At 40.1% G+C, this 10,569-nt stretch overlaps 1 pseudogene; it reads left to right on the top strand.

The window, feature by feature from the left end:
- The first annotated feature begins 6,178 nt into the window (after positions 1 to 6,178).
- On the top strand, positions 6,179 to 9,812 carry LOC136155191 (uncharacterized; annotated as a pseudogene).
- The last annotated feature ends 757 nt before the right edge of the window (positions 9,813 to 10,569 follow it).

The raw sequence follows: 10,569 nt of genomic DNA, 5'->3' as shown, positions 1-10,569 counted from the left end.
TCAATAAGTTTCCCAGGTGGTAGTTTTTTATGAGATCATTCAGGGTGAAAGGAGTGTTTTAATTCAAACACCTCTGCTGGTAGTTTTGTTAGCCAAATGCATTTATGCGCTTGGTACTAATATGCATGATTGCTTATAATATCCTAATCATAAAATAGCATGAAGAACCTGATTATATAAAAGCCCTAATAGACATAGAGCCCTTTTAAGGGGTAAAGGAGTCCTATTAGAAAACATAAGAAAATTATTCTATAGGTGGTTATTGGGTTGTGATTTGCTTGCTGTGTTTTGCTTGCTGTATTTTTGCCTTTAATGTGCTAAGGTTGTGTTATAAAAACCATTGTTAATATAGTTAAAGATCTAGACAAATAAGAACTTAGCCCTAGTGTGGTAACAATGAGACGGTTGTTAATTGTTAGCCAGGAATACTAGGCAGAAGTTGCCTCACTGAAGCCGCAGAGTCTGTATGGGGTAAACTTCTTAGATAAACGCAACTGACAACTTTTGCAGTAAGATTAATTTTTGTATTAACAAGAATATAATTCTACTCTGTACTGTTTCCCTATGACCCTGTTACCTTTCAGTTAAGGTCACCATAAAATCGGAAAATAGGTTTACAATCACTTGACCTGCATAAAATGTTAATAGCCTCAAGGCCAGAAGATCATGTGCTAAAAATTACTATAGAATTAGAAAGCAAAAAAATCCTGCTTTTCCTAAAATTCAAAATGATGTAATGCTAATCCTGTGAAATCATGAGTAAACATCTTGTACCTTAAAAACATTCTGTGAAAGGGTATAAAACTGGTTGTCAGAAAGTAAAACACAGACTTGGGCCTATCAAGGCTAGTCTCACGTCTCTCTCTCTCTCTCTCGCCGACGCCGTTCATCCTGAGGGTACCCCCTGGATCATGTCGAGGCTGGATCCCGGCAAGTGGCACCACGAACAGGGAACCTGAAGGTAAGCCCCCCCCCCATTGTTCAGTTTTCAGGACGGCTAGGACCCCACTAGGGTGCTGCAGGGCCCCCTGCATAAGATAGGTAGGGTGAGGAAAGTGGGTAGGCTTTAGGTTTCTTCTTTACAACCCTACTAGGGCGCTACAGGTCCCCCTACATAAGAAAGGTAGGGTAAGAAAAGTGGGTACGTTTCAGTTTCCTTCTTCTCTAAATTAAGCCTCTTCCTTTTTTCTCTTTTTTTCTTCTTCTAATTAGCAACAAAAATGGGTAACAGTGAGTTAAAAGAAAGACAACTTTTTATTGGAATCATAATGCAACTTCTTAACTACAGAGGAATTAAAGTTAAAAAGACCAGTGTTCAGTCCTTTTCCCCCTTTGTCCAAGAGCAATGTCCTTGTTTTCCAGAAGACAGCAGTTCTCCTGGGTTCCCTTACCCTCCTGCCCTCCACCCCGGTGCTCTTTCCAATGAGATCTCTTGCTTTCTCAGCACATGTGTCTCCTCTGACAATTCATTTATAAGAGCTCAGTTACGGGCCCTAGAAGGGGTCCCCCTTCCTGCAACTGGTGGGAACTCTTCTTCCCTGAGACTGACATCCTGACCACTCAGGGTACTCAGAGGCCAGCTTGCCTGCCAATGGACCAGACCCAGCGGCCGCAACTGGGACCCTTTTGTCCCTGGTCTCCTCCTGACACAGACAACTGGCCAGAGTGCCCCGACTAGTAAGGAACAAGAGACTTTATTGACCTCTTTCCCCTTCCCTCTCTCTGTCCTCTCCTTAGCCCTTCCTATCCCTCCCGTTTTTCTAATCCCCCAGTAATTTGGTCGAAGGGCCTCAGCTTGAGCTGAGGATTGGAGACTGATCACCTCCTCTTGGCAGAGAACTCGAATTCTGGTAGGGCCGAGTTCCAGTCCTCCCTTCTCTGGATGCCTGGGTACCTGCAGGTGGCAGGAGACGTCTGTAAGGCCACCCTTTTTGCCCCCCCCCTTTCCCGCCTCCTCCTCCTTCTCCTTTTCCTTTCCTCCTTAAAATCTTTGAAGACATCTGAAGTTCTGTGTCTATCTAGAAGGTTTTCTGAGAGACTGTATTCTTGTATTTAAGGGAGTGTCTGATGAGGACTGCCAGGTTTATATGTGTGTGTTTTAACTCTGTGTTCTGTGTTGTGATTTTTGATGGCTATTTTGCTTTTTGTTAGAACTTGATTTTCTTTCCCTGTGCCTTGAGACCAGGGAACACTTATCTAGACCATCTCTAACTCCTGAGACTGAGAGAAAAAGGGGAAAAGCCTTTAAAATTTTTTATTTATTTCAACTTTTTTATAAACTAGTAAATTTTATATTATAATATCTAATTCATCACCAAACTTAAAATATGAAGCTAGATCTCGCACTGTGTCTGTCTAAATATGTCTTGGTATATCTTTGTCTTTGGGTAGTATTTTTTAGGTTAATTTGTAAAAGAGCTCTATTTAATTGGCTTAAAAAAAAAAGGTAAGTGCTTACAAATCAAATAATTCTAAATTAAACAATAAATTCCAGGTTCAGGTAAACTAAAAAATATTCAATATTAAATACCTGATATTAATGTTTGTTTGTTGACCTATCTAATATAGACATGTCTTAGAGTAATTAACATCTAGTAAAATATTTTCATTATGCCTAGGTTTATTATAAGTTAAATGTTGTTATACTGTAATATCTGTTACAGGTTTGTCAGCAAGGAAAGTACCTCAAGTAAGAAACTTAAAAAAAAAGAAGGTAAGTGAGATATGAGCTTTTAAACTTTATTAAGATTAAAAATATCTGTCTAAAACAGTTTCTCTAGGTTTTGGTAACCTAAATTTCTAAAGTTGTGCTAAACTAATAGCAGAAGTTTATTAAATAGCTTGGTCATTTCCAAATAAAATAAGATTCTGAAACATTCATTACTGAATACTAACTTACAGAGAAACTAAAGATTTTAGACTATTAATAAATAATGTTTGATGCCATCCTGAGATGTTCATTAGAAATTTTTTAGAAATTATCACTGGTATTTATGTTCACCAATCTATAGAGTGCTAATATAAAGGTAAATTCTTGGTTGCTTAAAGAAAGTAGGATGTGTGTGTTCAGTAAAAAAGGTATAAAAAATAAAGTTACATTTTACGAAGGGAAAAGAAAGTAAGTCTGACTTACAGGTGGCTGTTTCAGGATGGGAGAACAAAGTAATGGGTACAAAAAGTGTTAAGAAGGCTTGATGGAAAGTACACTCCAAGGGAAGAGTTTTGTGCATAAATACAAGTTTTCTTGAGACGTTGAACTGCCTTTGATAATGGATTTTAAGTTTCTTTACCTCTAAAGTGGTCTGTTCTATGTTTACCTTTAAAATCTTTTTTACTTTGGCTAAGTAAATATATTATTTCACAGTGATCTATATGATTCTACCTGACAGAGTACTATAAACCCTTTTGATATTTATTGACAAAACTGCCTAAATAACTTGACTTCTAGCTGACTTTGGGATGCTTCAGAGGGCCCCTGAGACATCCCAAAGAGCTATTAAACTACCTGAGTTCATTTGACCTGTTAAATTGCATGGGAATTACTGTTGGAGGAGTGATAAATCTTCAGGTTATATTGTATGGTTGATGTTACTTATATAGATATCCTAGAAATTATGTGAAATTCATGAAAATCTGATATGTCCTGGTAAAATATTGTCAGTTATCATTTTAGCTATCACGTTAAAGTGTTAGAAGTCACAGCAATGACCAGGCTACAATTTAATTAGATTTTAAACATGCCTTGTATGGTTTCACTCTCATGCCTTTTAAAAAAATACTGCTAGTTCTTCGAGATTTATAAAAAGACTTTTCTAAGATTAACTAAAAAAAATTTGTTTGTTTGCTATCCAGTAAATTGGTAACAGACTGGAATTTAGTCTACTCTCTATGTTAAGAGAAAAAAGTTTTCTTAGAATGAATCTTTCAATAAATAAGTGTTATTTAAGATTATGGTACATATAAAAGCTCATTCTGCTTCTACCAAAAATAACCCCTCACTGTTAGACTTGTGCTATCTTAATGTCTTAAAACTGACAACGCCCCTGCTTACACTTCTAAACCTTTTCAAGCTTGAATATTGGGGCAACGACATTAAACCCATTCATACCCTTCGTCCCGTCACAGAACTCATCAGAGCAACCCCAAGCAGTGCAGGACTGGACCTCTGTTCCACCGTCACAACAATACTAACACCTGACTCCACCGCTGTGAAAGTTCCCACTGGTGTTCATGGCCCTTTGCCTAGAGAAACGATGGGACTATTAATAGGCAGGAGCCCCACATCCTTACATGGGATCACAGTGATTCCAGAAGTCATAGACTCAGACTATACTGGTGAAATTCAAATAATGGTGTCTCCCCCCACTAAGACTATTCAAATCTATAAAGGACAGAAAATAGCTCAGTTGCTGATGCTACCTTGTCATGCTGACACAAGAAAAGCAGCTTCAGCTGCCAAGTGTTGGGACAGGGGGTCTGATTCAAGTGATCATGCCTTTTGGGTTACACAAGTTACTCAAAAAAGACCTATGAAGACAATTCTAGTTAATGGTAAAAAGGTGACTGGCCTGCTAGACACGGGAGCAGACATTTCCTGTATTGCGGGCAGTGACTGGCCCAGTGCTTGGCCAACTCAAACCACAGCTAATGAGTTGGTTGGCATTGGTAGAGCACCTTCAGTGACAAAGAGCTCACAAATTTTACTTTGGTATGTAGATAAAGACTGCCAGGGACATTTTCAACCTTATGTAATTCCTTCATTGGGAGAGATATTTTTGCTCAGATGGGAGTTTTGCTGTATTGCCCAGATGAAAAGGTGGCTGCACAGATGTCGCAGATAAGTTATAATCCTTTTATGGGTCTGAGTAAAGATCAAGAGAGACAAATTGAGCCAGTTGTCCCAAAAATAAGAAGAGAGAGACAAGGCTTAAGATATCCAAATTTATAAGAGAGGCCATTGTTCTCGCCGCTGACCCCATAGTCTGGAAATCTCCTGATCCAGTGTGGGTGGAACAATGGCCTTTAAATTCAGAAAAACTTTCAGCAGCACGACAGTTAGTGAGAGAACAATTAAAGGCTGGACATATAGAGTCTTCAAATAGTCCATGGAACATGCCAGTTTTTGTAATAAAAAAAAAAATCGGGGAAATGGAGACTCTTGCAAGATCTAAGAGCAATAAATGCCACTATGTAAGATATGGGAGCCTTACAGCCTGGCCTTCCCTCCCCTGTGGCTGTTCCCCAAGGCTACAATGTTATAGTGATTGATCTTCAAGATTGCTTCTTTACTATTCCCTTAGACCCTCAAGATAAAAAGAGATTTGCCTTTAGTCTTCCCTCAGAAAATTTTAGACAACCTCATCAGAGATTTCAATGGAAGGTTCTTCCCCAGGGTATGAAAAATAGTCCCACATTGTGTCAAAAGTTTGTGGACGCTGCCCTACAAGGTATCAGGGAGAAACATCGGGATGTCTATCTAGTCCACTATATGGATGATATATTGCTAGCACACCCGGATAGGGTTTATTTACAGTAAGTTTTGATTAAATTGCAAGAGACTTTGAATCGCTGGGGCCTAAAGGTGGCCCCTGAAAAAATCCAAGTGAATATGCCTATAACATATGTGAGAAGAATCCTAAATAATGAAACAGTTACTCATGTACCTTTGCAGCTTAGAAAAGATAATTTGGTTACTTTAGATGATTATCAAAAGTTGTTAGGGGATATAAATTGGATTCGGCCCTTTTTAAAGTTGACTACTTCTGATCTTAAGCCTTTCTTTGACATTCTTCAAGGGGATCCAGACCCCACCTCTGCTAGAATGCTGACACCTGCAGCCAGGGAAGCCTTAATGAAGGTAGAAGAAGCTTTAGATAAAAATTATATTAAGAGACTTGATTATAGTATGGCATGGCAATTTATAGTGTTGCCCACAGCTGTGGCCCCTACAGGGGTGCTTTGGCAAGAGGGTCCCCTAGAATGGTTGCATTTACCTGTCACGGCCAAAAAGGTTGTGGCCTGTTATCCAGGACTAGTGGCTACTTTAATAATTAAAGGGAGACATAGAAGCATTGAAATGTTTGGAAAAGAACCATCTGAAATCATAGTGCCTTATAATAAAGAGCAACTAAATGCCCTTCTATCATTAAATGAAGACTGGCCAATTGTCATTGGTAATTATCCAGGACAAATTTTACACCATTTACTTGCTAGTCCTTTATTAAATTTCCTCTCACGACATCCGGTGATATTTCAAGAAAGGTGTCAAGTTTCCCCTATCGAGGGGGCAATGTTGGTGTTTACAGATGGGTCTTCTAATGGAAAGGCTGCTATTGTCACCCAGACTTCAAAAAGGGTTTTAAATACTGGGGAAACATCAGCCCAGAAAGCAGAATTAACAGCCGTGATAGAGGCGTTCAAAGAGTTTTTAGACCAGGCTTTTAATTTATTTTCTGACTCACAGTATGTAGTTAGGTTGTTCCCTCAAATTGAAACGGCTGTTTTACCAGAAAATAAAACCACAATTTTTATATTGTTATCTACCCTTCAACAGCAAATTTGGAAAAGGTCAAAACAATTCTATGTTGGACATATAAGAGCTCATTCTAATTTACCTGGACCCCTCCATACGTTTAACCAAGAGGCAGATTTGCTAACCCGAACCATAGTGGCCAGTGATTTTGAAGATGCTAAAGCCTCACATGCTATGCATCATCAAAATGCAACTGCCCTTCAATACCAGTTCCACATTCCTAGGGAATCTGCACTCGAGATTGTTAGAACATGTCAACTTTGCCCTACTTCAGTTCCCGCTTTGCTTTTTGGGGTAAATCCCCGTGGCTTACTACCTAATGTGCTTTGGCAGATGGATGTAACACATGTTCCTTCTTTTGGAAAACTATCCTTTGTGTATGTTACTGTAGATACCTTCTCCCATGTCATTGTGGCTACTGCCAGAATGGGAGAAGCCTATAAAGATGTAGTTCAACATCTTTTTGCCTGTTTTTCCTATTTAGGAATGCCAAAATCAATTAAGACAGACAATGCTCCAGTTTATACATCTAAGTCCCTTAAAAATTTCTGTGCCCAATTCGGTATATCCCACTCTACAGGAATTCCTTACAATCCCCAGGGACAAGCAATTGTAGAAAGGGCACATCAGACACTTAAAACACAAATTTCTAAATTACAAGAAGGGCAGTTCAAATACAGTTCTCCACACCACGTTTTGCAGCACGCCCTCTTTGTGCTCAATAACCTTAACGCTGATCAAGCCGGTTTAACAGCTATGTTCCGTCACTGGAACCCAGAACAAAAAGATATGAAACCTTTAGTAAAGTGGAAAGACCTCCTTTCCGGACTATGGAAGGGACCTGATCCCTTGCTAACCAGTGGGCGAGGGTATGCTTGTATTTTCCCACAGGGTGCTGACTCGCCAATTTAGATCCCAGACAGACTGATTTGCCATGTCGAAGTCCCCCAGACCTCCGGTTCCCTCGCAGCCTCAGCCACAAAAGAGGAAGAGCACTCCTCTGCCCTCGCCTCGGTCACTCACCCGGGAAGTCCAGCAGACTTGGAAATGACCGGCAACAGAGATCCCGGAGGAACCAATGGCGGATCCACCCACTAAACAGATGTCATGGCTTTGCATGAAAGATGGCGCCCAACCTCCTACTCCTTCACGTCGCAGAAGACCACCAGGACGTCCTGCGTGGACAACTCAACAAGCCTCCATACCCACATGGGGACAAATTAAGTCACTCTGTCATCAAGCACAGGGAATAGCTTCCCTGCAGGGATCTTCAGCCTCTCCCGAAAGGGTTTTTATTGCTATGCTTGCTTTACTGTCTTGTCAGGCAAGTGCTACCTCCTCTACTTCAGAAAAATACTGGGCATATTTCCCTGGTCCCCTGACCTTCCAAGTAGTTACTTGGAACAGCGACCCTATACGGGTCAACACAGACCAGCCTCATCTCTTGGGAGGATCCTATAGTTCTTATGATAAAGATCATTATCCCATCAATTTTAACTATACTTTTAGGGGATTAACAGATGACCTTCCCCTTTGCTTTAACTTCCCCCATAGTCATACAAGTGATCTCATCACTCCCTCTAAGGAGGGACGTGTTGGAGCCTCCAAAACAATTCTGACAGATTCTCCAGCATCAAAATTTTCAGACAATACAGGAGATCGGCTGGTTTGGATATTACAGGCTCATATGCCTGGGGTCCTTGACCCCTATAAATCTTTGTTCCTTAATGCTCCACCAAAATATCCAAATTGTATTGATGTTGCTCCATCAGATGTCATATGGAAAACTATAGACAACCGCCTGGGATACCCAGTATGGAAATCTTGTACTTATAATTCAAACATAGATTATAGAATACCGGGAGGTGGAAATTATTCGGTACAAGACTGGAGCAATCCAAATCCAAGTCAGAATCTAGGAGCTGTCAGTAGGCTTAGCAATTAAAATAATGATTCCCTCCCTTGGCCTTTGGTGCCCAGCAGATGGCATTATAATCAATTTGTTCCCCCCATGTTGTCCTATACAACTAAGGGTAAAACTTTTTGACAGCCAGAAATTTGGAGAGCCCTTGCTGCCACCTCCATTGTTACTTTAACTCGACCAGAAAACAATTCCACCTATTCTGTGCTGGCTTGTTTACCCTCCCCTTAGGTTTTTTTGTTTACTAATGATTCAAAAAGACTTCGTATACAAATGAATCATTCAGGTGGACCAAATATAGTCTACTGTGAACAATGCATGCTTTCATCCTGTTTAACCCCTCAATGTAATATTTGTTCTTTTGTGGTACTGCAACGTCCACCTTATCTTATGGTGCCTGTCAGAGTGAACGCCTATTGGTATGACAATTGTGGTTTAGCCGTTCTGCAACACCTACAAGATTTAATGTGTTCCCAACGGTTTGTAGGACTACTTATTCTAGGGATTTCAGCTTTGATAACAGCAATTACCTCTGTCACTGTGGCAGCGATATCCTTGACTCAACAAGTACATACCACTCAATATGTCAATGATATTTCAAAAAATGTTTCCTTAACTCTAGCTATGCAAGAGATTATAGATAGGAAATTAGAAGTAAAAATAGATGCCCTGGAAGAAGCAGTCATGCATATTGGAACTGAGTTACAGGCTTTAAGGGTAAAGTTAGCGTTATCCTGTCACGCTGATTATCAGTAGATCTGTGTAATGCCCCCCAAAAGTAAATGATATGGATTACAATGGAGAAAAGATTAAAAATCATATTTCGGGTATATGGAATAGCTCCAGCATTACTTTAGATCTTGGAGAGCTTCACGGTCAGATAAAAACATTAGAACATTCCCGCCTGGACTTTATTACTACAGGAGCTGCTAACGATATTTTTCATAACTTTTCTAACTTTATTACTGAAAAAAATATCCTATCAACTATTTTCAGTTATGCAGCTGTAGCAGCACTAGTTTTACTATTCATTATAATCCTTCCTTGCATCATCAGAACTCTCCGGCAGAGCACTCAAAAGCTTGCGACTCAGATCCATCTGGCTGTCTTAAAAAGTAAAAAAAGGGCGAGATGCCGGGAGCCAACACATGAGACCCTACCCCTAAAAAGGCCATAGGGGAGAAAACCTGATGGGCAAGGCGAATCAGGTTTTCAGGGGTTTCGAAAAAGTCAGCTCACGAAACCCTACCCCTAACAAGGCCGTAAGGGAGATAACCTGACAGGCAAGGCGAATCAGGTTTTCAGGGGTTTCGAAAAAGTCAGCTCACGAAACCCTACCCCTAACAAGGCCGTAAGAGAGAAAACCTGACGGGCAAGACGAATCAGGTTTTCAGGGGTTTTTGAAAAGGCTAGCTCACGAGATCCCACCCATGACAAGGTCACGAGGAGAAAGCCTGACAGGCAAGGCAGATCAGGTTTTCAGGGATTTTGAAAAGCTGCCCCCGGCTCTAACCTTAAAGATGATATCTGTCTTTCTGATGCCTGCCTCAATGGACTACTCCCTAATTTCTCTGACACAGACAGGAAGGCCTTCCCCGATCTCTTCCCAAATAAGAATCAATTTAGAACTTTAATCAATAAGTTTCCCAGGTGGTAGTTTTTTATGAGATTATTCAGGGTGAAAGGAGTGTTTTAATTCAAACACCTCTGCTGGTAGTTTTGTTAGCCAAATGCATTTATGCGCTTGGTACTAATATGCATGATTGCTTATAATATCCTAATCATAAAATAGCATGAAGAACCTGATTATATAAAAGCCCTAATAGACATAGAGCCCTTTTAAGGGGTAAAGGAGTCCTATTAGAAAACATAAGAAAATTATTCTATAGGTGGTTATTGGGTTGTGATTTGCTTGCTGTGTTTTGCTTGCTGTATTTTTGCCTTTAATGTGCTAAGGTTGTGTTATAAAAACCATTGTTAATATAGTTAAAGATCTAGACAAATAAGAACTTAGCCCTAGTGTGGTACCAATGAGACGGTTGTTAATTGTCAGTCAGGAGTACTAGGGCAGAAGTTGCCTCACTGAAGCCGCAGAGTCTGTATGGGGTAAACTTCT

This window comes from Muntiacus reevesi, unplaced genomic scaffold, assembly GCF_963930625.1.
Source record: "Muntiacus reevesi unplaced genomic scaffold, mMunRee1.1 SCAFFOLD_85, whole genome shotgun sequence".
Classification (NCBI taxonomy): Eukaryota; Metazoa; Chordata; class Mammalia; order Artiodactyla; family Cervidae; genus Muntiacus; species Muntiacus reevesi.
Note: the sequence above shows the minus strand (reverse complement) of the source record. Positions and strands in the feature narration are given on the sequence as shown.